A 6,592-nucleotide genomic window follows, 5' to 3' on the forward strand; every position below is an offset into this window, starting at 1 on the left:
AAGCTATAAAAGAAACACCCACTCCTCCCCCCAAGTCTTTTCGTCCTAACATACCCAATTTCCTCCATTCTGGAAGCTTACCTATTCCCCGCTCCCCCCCTCTCTCTCTTTCTTTTTTTCTCCCTCGCTTTCCCTTCTTCTCCCCCCCTCTTTGTTCCCTTTTCCCCTTTTCTCCTTCTTCTTTCCCTGCTATTCCTCTTTGTTGTCCCTATTCCACTCCCTTTACGACGAGATCTCTATTGTTGGTTGGCTGGGCCGTCATGTTCAATGGGTGACCCCTGCTTTGTGTTGTCATAACCCACAGCCAAGCTTCGACCAGATTGTCTGCCACTAGCTTTGCTAGATGAATGTGATGACCACAATGTTTTTTTTAACCTTTTCGACTCAGACAACCCCACTTATGCTAATTTTTAGTGGTTAAATGTAATTTTCAAATTCCAGTGGGGATACTGCCTGACAGGAATACTGATGTCTGGTCCCTCTGAAGGGATTCAGTTCATATACAGGATCTGTGTCACATTGATTGCGCTGCATTTTTATTAACAGGCATCAATTGAATACTGTTTAGACACTGTACAAATACAGCCTGGCATGCTGTCAAATACTGTCATATCAACTTGAAAAAAAATGCACTCACCACACACACACACACCACACACACACAACTAGTCTCTTGTGACCTAATCAACTAATCTTTCAGACACACATACACACATTATAAATTGCCTCTAATCCAGGCCCGACGCTCTCCAGAGCGAAAGACGAGCGGGTCATTGAGATAAACCAACCTGCAGCGCCTTTCTTTGTCATTACACTGAATCCATGTCAGATTAACAAATATATTTCTCATAATTGCTTTACTGTTTATAACAGTTTAACGGATGGCTGTGTAGAATCGGTCATGTGGTCTTTCTCTTAGGGCCAGATTTCTGCCAAAACTTTTTTACTTTTTATTGGTAAAAAAAATCTATTCACATTTGAACTGTGATTCAGCTCTACAGATTCAAATTGATTCATAATTCCCAAAATTTAATTCATTAGGGCCCAGCACAGAAGTCCGTCAACCAACGGTGTCCATACGCACCGAAGTGCAAGGAACCTATTTTTTTTTGTGGTTGATTATTTAATTATTTACTAACGCAACCGTCCTCTCTCATTTGTGAGGCTTAGCATGTTGGAAATGCACAAAACTTGCACACATGTCGAGCACCTATGAAAAATTGACAAATTTCTGTAGTGATATTGGCTCAAGGCGTCATTGTCGGCTCCATATTGCCCCCTAACTGCACCCTGACTTTAAAAAAGTAATAATTTATACTAACTTTTGAGGAACTGTTTATCATCTGAACTCTATCAAGCTATTTTTAGAAAAAATCTTTAAAAAATTACATTTTACAATATGGCAAATTTTCATGCGAATTTCCTTTTACAAAGACTTTGTTTGAGGACTTTAGGATCTACCAAAACTCAAAATCTGGCAGCCATGTGCAGAATATGCAACTCTTTTATATGAATACACTTTTAGGCTGAGAGGGTATTGTTGCTCTAAGCGCCCCCTTAATTGGTTTTAGTACTTGGACATTTTTGACGCCCTCAATATTTACAAAAACGCACAAAAATTTGCGCCCACCATAACACTGGGAGCTTTGCGAGTCTGTTCAGCAATTGGCCCATACCTTAACGGGCTCCAATAACGCCCCTTATGTTGGAGGTCTTACTTAAACTCCATCGTTTAACTTAAATAACATTGTTACGCCGATCTTCACCAGATTTGATACGCATATTGTTCTAATTATTGCAAACATTTCCCATTTACCTTCATTAGCTTTGTCCCAACCGATGGCGGCCATTTTGACTTTAGGAATTCTCTTGTGTTTTTGTATTCTTTTGAACTCCTCCTGGCTTGACTTGCACATCTTTTTGAATCGTTCGCAGGCAGTATCTATTGACACTCCTTGATAAAAATTATCCAAAAAATTTTGATAGTGCGAAAAAGGCCCTTATAGAGTAGCAACTTTCCTGTCCAGGGTTGTGAAAATGTAATTATTATTATATCATTTTATCGTTGGAAAATGCCATCTTAAGAAATAGGTAGGTTGCTGACCACGTGTTTTCCCACCGTGTATACTTTTTGTTACTGCGCATCTTTTTTCCTTTCCATATTTTGTAAGTTTTCTTTCTGCCACATTTTAGGAATCATCGAAATCATTACATTCATACTGTATTCAACATAAAACCAACTGGTGTCTCAATGGCAACAATAGAATCAACGAAAATGGAATAGAATCAATAACCTTTGAATTGAAAACATAGAACATGTGGTTGTGTCATAACAACACACTAATACTGGGACCCAACTTTAGTCTGACCCACATTCACTCAAACAGCAGTTTTTATCAGAAAGGTCATATACTGTGACAATCCGAGTTGCCCACTGCAACAAAGAAAATCACTGGAACAACAGGACTTCAAGTCCAAGAGATTCAACCCCCAATTTCTCTCTCAGTTTACCTTGAAGAACAAGTACCGTGTGAGGACCGCGAGGCGACGCTCACCCCAATGTGAGTTGAGGGAGAGTTCACCTGATCATCCGAGAGGACGTGGCCATGTCCCTGATCACTTCCAACACACAGAAAGTGCATTAGTTGGGGCCATGAAAGACTGATGCGGAGGAGATCTTGACTTGAAATTCAGCTTGATGAACGTGTCCACTCTCCACCCTTGGAAACAGAGCATCTGAAATCCCAGCTGGGAAAAATCAGCAACAGGTTGCAAAAAGCTCAAAAATTTGACCGCCTACTTTCATTACTGAAGACCTGAAGTTGAAATGTGAAGCAAATGAAGGGGGAGCAAGGAGGCCCCTGAAAAGAAACTGGAGACTCAGAAGATGGAGCTTTGTAACGAGAGACAGAAGCTCAGCTAAGTAAGACCCTCCAGCCAGGGGAAACAAGGCGTCTGAAATCCCAGCTGAAAAAGCCCAAAAATCTGGACCTGCAGACCTTCATTACTGAAGCCCTGAAGTCATTTAAAGCATAAGGAGAGATGCAGGCCTTAAAAATATTGTGGCGTACTCAAGTTGAAGGGTCGAGAAGAGAGACAGATGCTCACGTAGTAAGACCACCACGTGATGTTGGAGAGCCACTGGAGATTGAGAGGGCTCAGCTCAGGAGCTAAAGGATCAATTGAGAAAGGGAGGAAGCTCTCCTAAAACAGGACGAGGAGACAAAGTAATTCTAGATAAATCCCAGGCTTCACAAGAGCCCACGGAGATGCAGGACCAAAACAACAAGAACCTCATGGATATCTTGAGAAAAAGTATGAACATCAGCTGGAGGTCATCTCAACGGTGGAAAGAGAAAAATCATGCCCTCCTTTAGGCCCCAGAAAGCCTGAAGCTGACTCAGCAGGAAATAGAGCAGGATGGGAGAGGACTGGAGCACCTTGAGTCCCAGCTGGTAGATCTTCAGAGCCAGATCATGCAAAAGCCAAAGAAGAAGAAGTGGTACAAAAACTTGTCCCTGGCTAGAAGAGACAAGCTTTGTACTGTATAGTATTTTGTCTTCGGTCTGTTTGGCTGTTTGTCTTCTGTTTTGTCTGTCTGTGTGGGTCTGTCTGTGTGTCTGTCTGTCTGTCTGTCTGTTTTCTGTCTGTGTGGGTCTGTCTGTGTGTCTGTCTGTCTGTCTGTCTGTTGTCTGTCTGTTTGGGTCCTGTCTGTGTGTCTGTCTGTTTGTCTGGTGTGTCTGTCGGTTTGTCTGTGTGTCTGTCTGTTTTGTCTGGTGTGTCATGTGGGTCGTCTGTTGGTGTGTGAGTCGTCGTCTGATTGTGTGTGTGTGTGCGTGCGTGCATGTGTATATGGGTTTTGTGTCTGTCTGTCTGTCTGTCTGTGTGGGTCTTCCTCTGTGTGTGTGTGTGTGTGTGTGTGTGTGTGTGTGTGTGTGTGTGTGTGTGTGGGTCTGTGTGTGTGTGTGATGGGTATGTGTGCCTGGTGTGGGTGTGCTATCCGCAGGGAAATTCTGCATACGGAGGTTGTTCGGGGGGTGGATGGGTCAAACACATAGACCGTAATATACGGTCTATGGTCAAACACAGGACTTTCACCCAGGAGAGTGGGGTTCATGTCCCGTGTGTCCTATTTGACGCTAAACGAGACAACCAAGCGCATGTTACTTTTAGCGTCAATAACAACGACAAAGGCACCTGACCAATTTAAAATTGATGCTGTTTATTGATCCCCAGTGGGGAAATTACAATTTACACTCTGTTTGTTAGTAATCACTGTGAGTGGGCTGCGGTTATGGTGCCTTTCTCAAGGGGATCTGGCAGCACCTAGGAGGTGAAGTGGCATGCCTCCAGCTACCCATCCACACTCTGTACTTTGTTCCGTACAGGGTCTCGAACAAGCGACCCTCTAGTTCCCAGCCCAACTTCCTACAGAATGAGCTACTGCTATTGTGACTGTTGTTGCCATCGACATAATAAAGAGTAGACGCCGCATTGGTAGGCTGAGCGCGAGAAATCCAGCCGCCATCTTGGACTGGTCATTCTCGTTACTTACACAGAAGATTCAGAGCGCCAAGACCTGTGCAGCATAGTCCTGCTCAGTCGGCGGATTTTTTTTAATCTTATCTCTTTACTTTGGTTCTGTAAGATTTTGTATCTGGTTTTGAAAATTGCTACATAAGTTAGTTTCGCAGTTTTAAAGGGAGATTCACCAAGAATGTGCAGTTTAATAAAAACTGCACTTTCATTTCATACTGCTAGCCTACTTTGAATAAGTACTGGTCGCGTGCTTTGTTAGGGTGCAGATATATCAACGCAATTCGTTACACACACTCGTTATATAATGAGTATTATGGTATGAGCTATACGTTATTGTGGTGTCCAAAAGCAGCACAATGTGCTTATGTTTGTTTTACATTGGATTCTCTGCTTTATGGGATTTGTTTGTTAAACTGCACGTTACTCTTATAAGTATTATATTATATACATAATATATATATATTATTATGTATAGATATGTTGTTAATTTAGTATATAGTTATATGTATATATGTGTATATATGATATATAATATATATATATATCATATATATATATTATAAGATTATATAGCCTTTCAATAGCAATGTGCTTGAGTAGAGTCAACACAACATAAGAGAGGGTGATCTGTCCAAATACTTAGGTAATAAAAGCGACAACTGGTCTTTTTATCAAATATATCAAAAGTCGCAATATGCATATGTTTATTTTGTGAGCTGTCCTGTTAACTTTATTTATGCATTTTTCCTGTTCTGTAGACATGGTCCTTTTTATTTATTATGTTGGACCAGTCCAATTTGACTGTCATTGAAATAAACCTTTGTTGTGAGAAAACTTGTTTATTTGTTGTGAACGTATTTTGTAATTTTACATATGTTTAAAAATATCAGAATTCATATTGATGTTTAATATCACATCCTGTCAATGTCGTGCAACCCTAGTGTGTTTGTGTGTGTCTATGTGTGTTGGAGTGCGGCTGCTAAATGTCAAGGTCCGGAGGCGATTGATGCAGACAACGTGGTAGTACAGTGTGTGTGGTGTGTGTGTGGTGTGTGTGTGTGTGTGTGTGTTGTGTTGTGTGTGTGTGTTTGTGTGTGTTGTGTGTGTGTGTAGTGTGTGGTGATGTTGGTGACAGAGAGGAGACATTAAAAAGCTTCAAGTAGACTCTAATAATATAATCATGTTGTTTCTTGTTCTTAAATATCTAACTTACGGTCACCATCTGTTTCTTCTTCCCTGTCATATTTATGTGTGTTTGCAAATACCCCTACATCACATATGTGATGTAGGGGTATTTAACTATTATGCCTACATCACAAATGTGTGTAAGGGTATTTATCCTATTATGCCTACATCACAATGTGATGTAGGGGTATTTATACCTATTATAGCCTACTCACATATGTGATGTAAGGTATTTATACCTATTATGCCTACATCACATATGTGATGTAAGGGTATTTTTACTTATTATAGCCTACATCACATATGTGATGTAAGGTTTTTTGCAAATACCTATAATTTACAAATGATAGATACACCGAGGATGTCTGGTCTATGGTCTAGGGTGACCAGACGTCCTCGGATTAAGGGACAGTCCCCGTTTTTGGTTGTCTGTCCCTAACTAAATACAAAAGAAAATCTACCCCTGTTCTGTTTTTAAGACACAACATTAGTTTTTCCAATCAGATTAACCGTCAACTGGAAATGTCCCAGTTTTTCTCCCTTTTTGGGATATGTTCCCATTTTTGATCTCGGACTTCTTGATTTGTCTTGAATTTATATCAGAATATTCTATAACTTTAAGCCCACTGAGAATATTAAAATAGCCTAACCATGTTTCCTGTTTCATAGCAACGTGTATGACCTTTGTAGCAAAAAAACAACATGACAATCAGTTTTGTATTCAGTGAGATTGATTAATTAAAACCTAATTAAACGCGCTGACAGCTCATTTCACCTGCCAAACACATTACACTGAGTGGAGCGGTGACTGGTCCAAGATGGCGGCCCCACGTCTCGTCAGCGCCAATAGGCAGTAGCGGTCGATGCG

Source organism: Etheostoma spectabile, chromosome 5 (genome assembly GCF_008692095.1).
Source record: "Etheostoma spectabile isolate EspeVRDwgs_2016 chromosome 5, UIUC_Espe_1.0, whole genome shotgun sequence".
Lineage (NCBI taxonomy): Eukaryota > Metazoa > Chordata > Actinopteri > Perciformes > Percidae > Etheostoma > Etheostoma spectabile.